Raw genomic sequence first — 11,058 nt, forward strand, 5'->3', positions numbered from 1 at the left:
AATAAGAGTAGGGCAAGCATACGTTTGCGTTCGCTAAAGGCTCGATACACGTCCATTCTTTTATGTAAGTAGATAGACACATGGTCTCTTCGGCAAAGTTATGGAAAATATAAAGATAAACAACTTTACTAAAGAAATGACATTTCTATCTCTATCGAGTGCAGACCTATAGAGCATTTTTCTTGAAAATTCTTCAAAAATTAGTTTTTCATACTTGGCTTATGTTGGTTGCATTTTACGAGAATATATGGTTCCAGGCGATTATTGAAGAACTCAAAATACATGTTTTTGCAGAAGATTGCAAATCTCTAAGACCTTTTCTTACAAAGTTATCGCTTTTGGCTCGTGATGTTAAGGAAAAATAAAACTTAAATAAGCGTTAACTTTGTAAGGGAAGGTCCAAGAGAGTAGTCTCACGTCAATAGTTAATCAAAAACTAATAATATTCTATACCTATAAAAAGGATTTCTGTCTGTCTGACTGTCTGTCCCTATGTTCCTTATAGAATCGAAAACTACTGAACCGATCGACGTGAAAATTTGCATGTAGAAGTTTTTGGGGCTACGGAAGGTTCTCTAGATGGCAAAAGTCCTCTCCCCCCACTAAGAGGAGGGCTCCCATACAAATCTATACCTAAAAATATGGATTTCTGTCAGTTTTATGTTCCTTATAGAATCGAAAACTATTGAACCGATCGCAGTGAAAATTTGCATGTAGGGGTTTTGGGTGCCAGGGAAGGTTCTTATGATGGTTAGAGATCCCTCTCCCCACCAAGAGGGGGCTCCCATACAAATCTATGCCTATAAAAATGGATTTCTGTCTGTCTGCCCGAATGTTCCTTATAGAATCGAAAACTACTGAACCGAACGGCGTGAAAATTTGCATATAGGGGTTTTTGGGGCCAGGCAAGATACTAATGATGGTTAGAGACCCCTGCTCCCATTAAGAGGGGGTGTTCCCATACAAATGAATCACAAATTTCTGCATAACTCAAGCAAGCTAATGGAACAAAATTTGACATGTGGGTGTTTTTGGAGACAAGAATTTTTTCTATGGTGAATAGAAACCTCTCCCCACTTTAGGAGGGGGGGCTCCTATACAAATGAAATACAAATTTCCTCATAACTCGAGAATTAATTAATCAAATGGAACCATATTTGGCATGTGGGTGATTTTGGAGGCATGAATTTTTTCTATGATGAATTAGGACCCCTTACTTTTTTAGGAGGGGGGCTCCCATACAAATGAAATACAAATTTCCTCATAACTCGAAAAGTAATCAAGCAAATGGAACCAAATTGGGCATGTGGGGATTTTGGAGGCAGGATTTTTTTTGAAGTTTTTTTTTTAATGGTTTGAGACTCCTCACCCCTGTGGTAGAGGGGTAAGGACTATCATACAAATAAAACAGAAATTTTTGCGTAACTCAAAAACTAATCGAACTCGAGAAATTTTAGACTCTTTCATAAAACATTAATCAATAACAAGACCACCAAAAACTATCAATAGTAACATTAGATAATTCAGCGCGAGACGGCCACAGGCCGCGAGTGTTGCCGGCGACCTGCCGTCGGATTTGCCGGCCACTGCGGGGAGACATCCCACCGTAGAGATCACCTCTGTCTAGGTTTATTTATTTTCCTAGATCTACTGACCTCTATTACTTTCCTTCAGTTGGATCACCCCTGCGAAATGATACTTTCTACGAAAAGATTTTCCGCGAAATGGTATATCCCGCGTAAGGTTTTTCGCGAAATGGTATTCTTCGAAATTCTATATTCCGCGTTATGGTCAACCGAGAATTGATGTTCCGCAAAATGGTATTGTAATGATGGCGAATATTTAAATGCTATCCGCTTTATTTTATCAGGCTAAGCAATGGGGGGAGTTGTTTGCTACTTTACTGTGAGGAAAATTTGTATATTAAAACACCAATGAACTCCCCAGAAACTTGCAAAACTCAACATTGTGAGAAAGGTCATCCGAGATTCACGAGTTATGAACAACACAGTTTAATTTGTGGCAATACGAAGTTTGTCGGGTCAGCTAGTAAATAATATAAATTGCCATAAAATGATGCTGATGTACTAGTAGATGTGCGGTTTGATGATGACGTCTAATTTATTAAGTTATTCGGTTTCGATAGTAAAGTTGTAAGTTACAAGTCGCAATTAGTTGGTGGCTAACTAATTGTTGCCAACAGTTGCCAAGAACAACTGCTTTGGACTGAAAGCAATTAAGCCATTAACTGGTGTAGAAGTTATTAACTCAGCCCTTTTAAAGGAAATAATGCGAAACTCTTTCATAATATATCATTTCATTTAATTTAATAGCATAATTTGAACAACCAGAAGTCTCACATTCAATATCAGTCTCGAACTATCAGACATATACATCAAGGAATCCCAAGCTCACGGTTGCATGGTGGGATAGAATACCCAGGTCATTCACACCTTCGCTTAGTTAATATTTTTAGACTAATATCAAGATTTTTCAATTCATTTTAATTTTGAATTTTTACATTAAAATTGCTGGTTTATTTTCCATGTTTCTACATAGACATTCTTTCTCAATGTTTGACTTTATTTTTTGCAATTTTGTCCCAGGTCTTCAGTGGCGTGTCTCACTGTGTGACGCCATCGCATACCTGGTTCCCGAGTTGAACGAACGGACATATTTTCGGCCACTTTACGGTGATACGCTTCGGCGCATCACGGACGTTTCCTCCTGTGCTTGTCAGTATGTTCGCATATTTTAACAATATGCAATCCGTTTCTGACCTGTGATGGACTAAAACAATTCAAGATAGGATCTAGCTGTCAATGACACTGTAGGTGCTACAAAAAAAAACTCTCCGATCGACGCGTCGCGACGGTGGGAAACGGTGGTGTTTGCGTTGCTTGGGTGGTTTTCGCCACGGAGCGCCTTAGAAAGCAGCGAAATTAGTTTAAAGCATTGCGAAATGAGCTCTGCATATAGCGTATCGGATCAGCTTTTTAGAATTATTCTACCGAAAAAGAATGTTGCTAGAGTGCGATAATTTTTTAGGTCTGTCTTAATACGGGGTTCGTCGTTTGTGCGAGCGTTGTGATTTTTAGTCTTTTGCAGTTGAAGCATGGTTTTGAAACCATTCTTCGACAGATTTTGTATTATTTTTCAACCATTTAATTAAAATGCTTTTGACACATTCCGCGGGCCGGTATACCAATCAGACATTTTATAAAAGTTGCTTTTAGCATAGTTGAATATTTTTCCATGATTGGGCAATGTTTGAACCTTTAAAAACTGCCATAAGTGGGATTCTAGCATTTTCGGAAGTTATATAAAACGTGCATCGAAAATAGATAAAATTTACAAGAAATAAATGATTTTTCGTGATATTTTTAAAAATGTTGCTACAGTGCGCTAAAACATTTAATAATATCACTTGTTTTCGACCAACATACAAAGAAATATATACTGAATCCATTTCAAAAATAGTTTGGATGTAATTTTGCAGTTATTTTGTATTTCAAGTAGTGATCGACATCGGACCGGGTAAAGTCCGGAAAGTCCGGTCCGATACCCGGTCCGAAGTCCGATCGGAACGAAATTTTTGAGTCCGATTTTTTATCGGACCGGAACCGGAACGAAGCGTTCCGGAACCGGACCGGACCAGGTCTTCCGTTGAAAGTCCGGAAAAGTCCGGAGCACTTTTGATCGTAAAACTGACCGCAGTGGAAACGATGACTAGGACTTGCTTTCTATGTATGTTTAAAACTAATTTCCTTTCACTTCCTCAGTATTGAGGAAAGGCAATACTTTCGCTAGCAATAATACACTTTCTGTTGAAGGCTCCAAAACAAGTCCAGCGAATCGATTTATTTTTGAAAAATTAGAAAATATCTGTGGGTCTTAAAACCGAACGTTTCGCAGCATCGGTTCGTGCCTTATGATCCCTCAAATTTAATTTCAAAGGTAACCGATATTCACGCTTATGGTCCAATATGAAAGATAACTCAATAGTTTCATCGGATTTTTCAAAATTATCGTATAGGTTTAGGCCGAAGAGTCTCAGATTTTCATGAAATTTTGCTTACGAGCATAGGATGTTAACTTTTTAATGAAAACAATATGCTGTCCTATTTTCCCAGAAAACTCCACTAGAAATTTTTCGATTTTTTCGAACACAGCTCATTTCGAAAGTTTATAGTTTTAAAACCAAGCATTGCAGAACATTTTTTTTATGAAAATGCAATAAAATTTTCTCAGCAATCCAGGAAAAATATTAGTTGGAACAAGCTTTCCACATCATTTTCTATGACGGTGCAAAATTCTAATCAAATGTTGGAAAGCCCATGTTCTAAGTCTTAAGAAATTTTGAAATATAGTGGACTCTCGGAAAAGTTAATCGATTGGTGAATGGGTCGATTAACTTTTTCGAAATATTACCTTTTGTGAGTAGTCCTAAGAGTCATTGAAAATGATAAACACAAAAGCGAAAAATATATTCTCGGATGCAGAATACTCATTTTTAAGTATCTGAAAGTTGTAACATAAAGAAATATGTAGCAAGATCTTTATGAAATAATGCTTCCCTACGATAAAACTGAACCTTGTCGTGGTGTAGGGCTTTGTGGGTATATGTCAAAATACTTTTGTGATTTCGAGCTGAGAACTCGGGGTGAAAATTTACCAAATGCGATTGTTGCGTTGTTCAGAAAGTGCTTTTATTCCGTTTAAGAATAAGGCCAGTATGGGGATCTCTGATAATTAATAGATGATTTTTGGGATTCATCCCTATTTATCACAGCTGTCACAAATATGTCCGAAAAATGTCGGATTGGTTGGCTTAGGGCTAGTAAGGGGATGTAAGTGGGATACCAGATCCTGTTGGATGCCGAAGGACCACTCTATAATGATTACGGGTATAATAATAGATGTGCTTAGATAGCAGATGGGAAAATTAGGTCAATTCGTGTCGTGTGTTCGAGTCTCAGCTGGGCGGTGCTGCTAAATAGTCAGTAGGATTTTTGCACTGACCCCGTGGCTGACCTGTGCTCTGATGGCCGGCCGCGGGGTCTGTCGATAGGGAGGGGTTGAGTCTTAGAGAGACGTTTAAGCCCACAGCTTTACTGCACTAGCTCTTTGGTCTCGAGGGTAGGAAGGCGGGTGCGTCTCTATAAAGCTTTATAAGCTCTAAAACTTCTGTCGACTACCGCGAACGTCCGAGTTGTACTGCGCTCAATTTACTTTGTATCTTGGGACAGTGCATAAATGCTGGGGGAATGAAAGATTCAATTTGCCCTGATAAGTTGATAACCGCCAATGCTCCGAAATTTGTCTTTCCTATTAGTTCATTTGTCGTTGTTTGTGTTAGAAAATAGAAAGCGGCCGCGCGGTTGATGACCGGTGTCAGACGGGGCTGACGAATCCTCCACTTCACTATACTACATTTTATAACTCAAGTATGATCGCATTTCAAGGTCAAGAATAAAAATGTGAGATTAGTCTAACTCAAGTAGTACAAAAAGTCCAAAGCACATTTACAAATTCGATCTATCATTTTTCTTCTCATCATCATCATCATTATCATCATCATCGTCATCGTCATCATCATTATCATCATCATTATATTTCAAATATGGCATTCCGGCCTTTCGCAGAGAGATCTTAGAGCCAGTTCATGGAGTCTGCGCAGGGCCGGAACGCCTCCGCCTGCGGGCAAAGGCGTGACGGCTATGCTTGGGACTCTACCTGTTTTTAAGTGGGCGACATTGCCTGCCTCGTCAGGTATAACTGATGTTTGAGGTCTCCCTGACACTTTGTTAACATCACAAAAGGGCTCAGCGCAGAGTGTTATATGCTACTAGCTGACCCGGCAAACTTCGTATTGCCACAAATTAAAATGTGTTGTACATAAATCGTGAATCTGTCACAATCTCGAGTTTAGCAAGTTTCTGAGGAGCTCAACCTAAGATAACTCATTTTGGCAGTTACGTCACTATGAGAGCATGGGTATTTTAATTTACAAATTTTCAATTTTTCCTAACAATAAAGTAGAAAACAATCCCCCTGTTAAGCGGATAGCACTTAAATATGCGCCGTGATTGTATAACATTTCGCTGAATACCATTTCGCGAAAAACCTTACGCGGAATGTCCCATTTCACGGAAAACCTTTTCATGAAAAGTACCATTTCGATCTTCGGGGTGATCCTCTCCTCACTCGTTGTCGCTCGTTCGGACCCAACTGAAGGAAAGTAATAGAGGTAGACCTAGGAAAACAAATCAACCTAGACAGAGCTGATTTCTGCGGGGGGCTGCAGAAAGTTTTTGGTGGTCTTGTTATTGTCTGTTATGTTTTATGAAAAAGTCTAAAATTTCCGGAGTTCGATTAGTTTTCGAGTTACGTAAAAACTTCTGTTTTGTTTGTATGAGAGTTCTCATTCCCCTACCACAGGGATGAGGGATCTTAAACTATGACAAAAAAATCCTGCCTACAAAATCCCCCACATGCCGAATTTGGTTCCATTTGCTTGATTAGTTCTCGAGTTATGAGGAAATTTGTATTTCATTCCCCTAAAGGGGGAGGGGTCATAATTCCCCTCCTAAAGAGAATAAGGGTGCACCATTAAAAAAATTATCTCCAAATATACCCTTATGTCAAGTTTTAATCTATTTGCCTGATTAGTTCTCGAGTTATGCAGAATTTGTGTTTGATTTGTATGGGAGCCCTCCCTCTTGGTGGGGGGAGGGGTCTCTGGCCATCATAAGAACCTTCCTTGGCCCCAAAAATCCTACAATGCAAATTTTCACGCCGATCGGTTCAGTAGTTTTCGATTCTATAAGGAACTTACCGGCAGACAGACAGACAGAAATCCATTTTTATAGGTATAGAAGATTAAGCGACCAGTTAGATAACCCGAAAAAAAGAAAAAAAAAAAAAGAAAAATAACCTCTTTATGGAATAATACTTAGTTCCTTTCAGTAAATTTAAAATAGTCGGTTATACTAGTTAACTTTTGATTTTTCGAAATCAACGCCAACGTTTTGGTAATGTTCGCGTTTATTTTTCGTCCCTGCTGTTCCTTCTTTAGCATTTAAAATTCAATCTAAGTTTGCGCTTTTCCAGTATGTTATCAAAAATCCTGAGATAAGATGTGCCCGTATTGAACTGTTGCTACAACTGTCCGGTACAAGAGTTTAATTTAATCCCAGTTATGATGAGACTCTGTAAGAAACTGCAGTGATTTTATTTTTCTACAGGAGTTTTCCGCCACCGTGAGAAATATTTTTTCCAACTGGTATTTTTGTCAAGCGGCTAAGAATTTTTTTGCCGTTTCATAAAACAAATTGTTCAAAAGTTATAAACTTTTGAAGCAAGTGATGTCCGAGAAAACTGTAAAATTTGATTGGAAGTTTCCTGAGAAAATAAAAAATCGCGAATTTGAATTAATTTTCATTAAAAGAACATAAACTGGCGATTGACAGGCAATTATTTAATTAAAAGCTGACTTTCATGTCTAAAAGTGTACCATTCCATGATTGGTAAGCTACCAAGCACCAGTTAATGGTGTCGCATTTCCATTTTTTTTAAATTATCCGTTTCAGGCCGGTTAGCGTTTAGTAGTTACGGAAGGTTCCACACATTCAAAGCTTTGCCTTTGACATTTACCTATTTTTTAAAAATTGGTCAATTTTGCATCCGGACAATTTCGGACTTCCGGACCGGAATCGGACCGGAACCGGAACAGAGCTAAATCGGACCGGAACGAAATCGGACCTAAAAAATTCGTTCCGATTTTTTACCGGACCGGACCGGACCGGAACCCGGACTTCAATTTTCGTTCCGATGTCGAACACTAATTTCAAGTGGATTGAATAGGACCATTTTTTTGCGTTGTAACGTCACGAAAAAGGTGTACTTTTTCGCTTTCGCAGAAAAGTACAAATTCGAGCAATCTAATAATCCGTATTCTCTTTGTACTCATAATCACCTTTAAAACGGTGCCCAAAGAATGAAGTTAAGTTAAGTAGAACCTAAATTACAACTGATTAAAGCTTGCGTTGTAACGTCACGGCAGACAGCCGGACGGATTCAAAACAATTGAGATATAAGTAATAGCATCGAAACCTTAAGATATAGCATAATAGTTGCTTCAGAAAAGTTTCTTCATTTAAAAAGCACTTTCTAGTGATGAAAAAACAATTGGGCATTAGGGTGTCCCTAAGCAGATACAAAAATTATTTTCTCTATTTCAAGTCAGAGATGATTGCTGTCTACAGAAAATTTGTAGAGAAACTAATTTCAAGAAATTTCGTTGAATTCTGAAGGTTTCTATTTCTTACATGAAAAAAGTCATAGAGCCAAACTCTTAGGGACACCCTTAAAAATAGTTTTTTTTCGATCTATCTCTTTAATAACACTTCGTACGCCTTTTAGATGTTCTGAGAAATTGGTAATCGAATTAAATTGGACATTTTTGTGGAAAATAGTAGAGATCCATCTTCTTCCCGTTAGGAGCTATCCCCAGAGATGCCAGGTGATTTTTTGAAAAGTCTTCACGAATCAAGGAAAAATGTCTTCATTTGTCTGCTTTCGGCTTTCCGCCCATTTAAATTGCATGGTGAAGACATGTCTTCACATGCCTTCAAGTGAAGACATTTCACTTTTTTGTAACAAAAATGTCTTCAAAATGAAGACATGTCTTCACTTCTGGCATCTCATAATAACTTTTTTTAGATTTTCCACAATGTTCTACCCTAAGTTGTACATGGTGGAATACAGCATAAATTGATTCACAAAAAACAAGTGAGTTTAGCTGCTCATAGCTGCTCTCCCCCGAGATACACCCCCTTAAAGATTACATGTACAATTAAAAAAAAAGCAGTGATAGCTTCTAAAGGGAAAAGGATAGAGCTCTACTATTTTCGACAAAAATGTGCAATTTGATTAGATGACCAATTTCTTAGAACATTTGCAAGGTATACGAAGCGTTATTAAAGCGCTAGATGAAAAAAAAACTATTTTTAAAGGTGTCCCTAAGAGTTTTTCTCTATAACTTTTTTCATGTAAGAAATAGAAATCTTCAGTGGTCAACAAAGTTTCTTAAAATTAGTTTGACTACAAATTTTTTGCAGCCACCAATCATTTCTGACTTAAAATAAAGAAAATATTTTTTGTATCTGCTTGAGGACACCCTAATGTCCGAATATTTTTTCACCGTTAGAAAGTGCATTTTAAATGAAGAAATTTTTCTGAAACAACTATTATGCTATGTCTTAAGGTTTCGATGATATTACTTGTATCACTTTCTTAGAATCCCTCCCACTACGCCACGTAATTTGTGAACAACCCCACAATTACGTAGTCAAAATAGTGAAAGACAAACTAACAACACGTTTTTGGATTATCTCTTATATACAGAAGGCAGCAACAGCGATAATTAACGAATATTAACTGGACAGATTTTTCGTGACGTTACAACGGAGCTACGACCCTCTCTGTGTAAAGCAGAGCGTTGTAACGTCACGAAAAGTAAAAGCTCGTTTAAAATTAACTTCACTGATTATCGGAATTCTGTAAATGGCAAGTTGTTCAGTATTCATCTCTTATTAAATCATAGAAGAAAGTTTTTAGATAAAATTTGAAAGAGAGCAGAATTTTCATGTTTTTGAACAGAAGAACCAATAGACGAATTTCTGGCGCGTTGTAACGTCACGTTACATATTTGCTTCCCAAAACCATCTAGGTAAAACAAATGCTATTAATTTGTTCACTTTTAATAGGAAATTTTATGCTCTTTCCAAATATATAATAATATTTGGGGGTTTCTCAACGATTTTCCCAGCTGAAGCACAAATACTGTGCAAAGAAGAGTCAAAACGTTGTAACGTCACGGCGGAATGTGTCTTTTGGTTTATTTTCAAGGTTAAAAAATGGTTTATTTTTAAGAAATTTTTTTTCTTAAGCTAAATCACTTATACGTTACAAGTGAGTGTTAAGACTTAAGCTATAGTCATGAACCAGTCTTGCCGGAGTCTAGAGGTGTTAAAAGCATCCGTAACCACTATTGGTAATTGGATTTAATCTTAATCCAGCAGGGAGAGTGAGCTGTGGAAAATAGGCGTGAAATTTACACTCAACAACGCATTGTGTTGACTGATGGTTTATTACGGAAAAGTAAAGCTGAAAGCTATCCTTTAGGGGAATGATTAGATATGGGTTTGTGCAGTAAATTGTATTAAGATCAGTTTGAAATGACGTGTTTAATGCAACTTGTAGGCAAAGGGAAGAACTTTTCGCCAATATCACTTGTATTCATCGTGCTATAAAATACATATTCTAATTTGCATGCGAGTACAGAGCACGTTTTGTTTTCATTTAACCGTGTGAAATAAAAATCAATCACTCAAAGTGCTGGCAGCACAACAGAAATCCTCCTTGAAATTGCTATGAAAATATTTAACCCGCCCCAGCGCGCGTGGTAATACTTCGTTCCAAGTTCAACTCACCTTGACAGCTCGTCTTGAACGACGACAACGTATTTTATCGGCGGCACTTGAACTCGAACTTTACGTCTCCACGTCCAGCTTGGAACCTCGCATGCACCTGTATGTTTTCTTCCTGCACGTGTGTGTTGAAGCGCGAGCTAGATTTTTTTTCGCTTGTTCAAACTGCGTTTGTTCGACCAATTCTATGATACGCTCCACTGAACCCGTTATATCTGCGCGGCACTAGCCGCCGGATGCTCTGAACTGGGGCCTGACTGTGTTCCACTTTTTTCTTTCTCAAGAGCGTCGGAAACGCCCCGCACTCAGCATAAGAAGACGGAGAGTTAAACGGACCGAATGGGTACACGGGAAGATGGAAGACGAGCGCACAGACACAGGTGGCGGCGATCCCGATTTATCAACCCGTCAGAGAAGGCCTATTTTCATTAGTTTCTCCCGCTGATGTCGGCGAAACTACGGCGACAGGAAACCGATCGATTTTATTTTCTAGCACGGATGTTACTGATGCTGATGGCGCTGTGTAGTTCACGGGACAAACCTCGGCGGTTAATGATGCAGATTA

At 38.3% G+C, this 11,058-nt stretch overlaps 1 protein-coding gene across 1 annotated transcript in view; it reads right to left on the bottom strand.

Annotated features, from left to right (window-relative positions):
- Positions 1 to 10,540, bottom strand: part of LOC128742538 (mucin-5AC) — a 92,553-nt gene extending 82,013 nt beyond the window's left edge. Inside the window, exon 1 of the mRNA XM_053838937.1 lies at positions 10,497 to 10,540. The gene's annotated coding sequence lies outside the window, so the exon portion shown is untranslated. The remainder of the gene's footprint in view (positions 1 to 10,496) is intronic.
- Between the last annotated feature and the right edge of the window lie 518 nt (positions 10,541 to 11,058).

The sequence above is a fragment of the Sabethes cyaneus genome, chromosome 3 (genome assembly GCF_943734655.1).
Source record: "Sabethes cyaneus chromosome 3, idSabCyanKW18_F2, whole genome shotgun sequence".
Classification (NCBI taxonomy): domain Eukaryota; kingdom Metazoa; phylum Arthropoda; class Insecta; order Diptera; family Culicidae; genus Sabethes; species Sabethes cyaneus.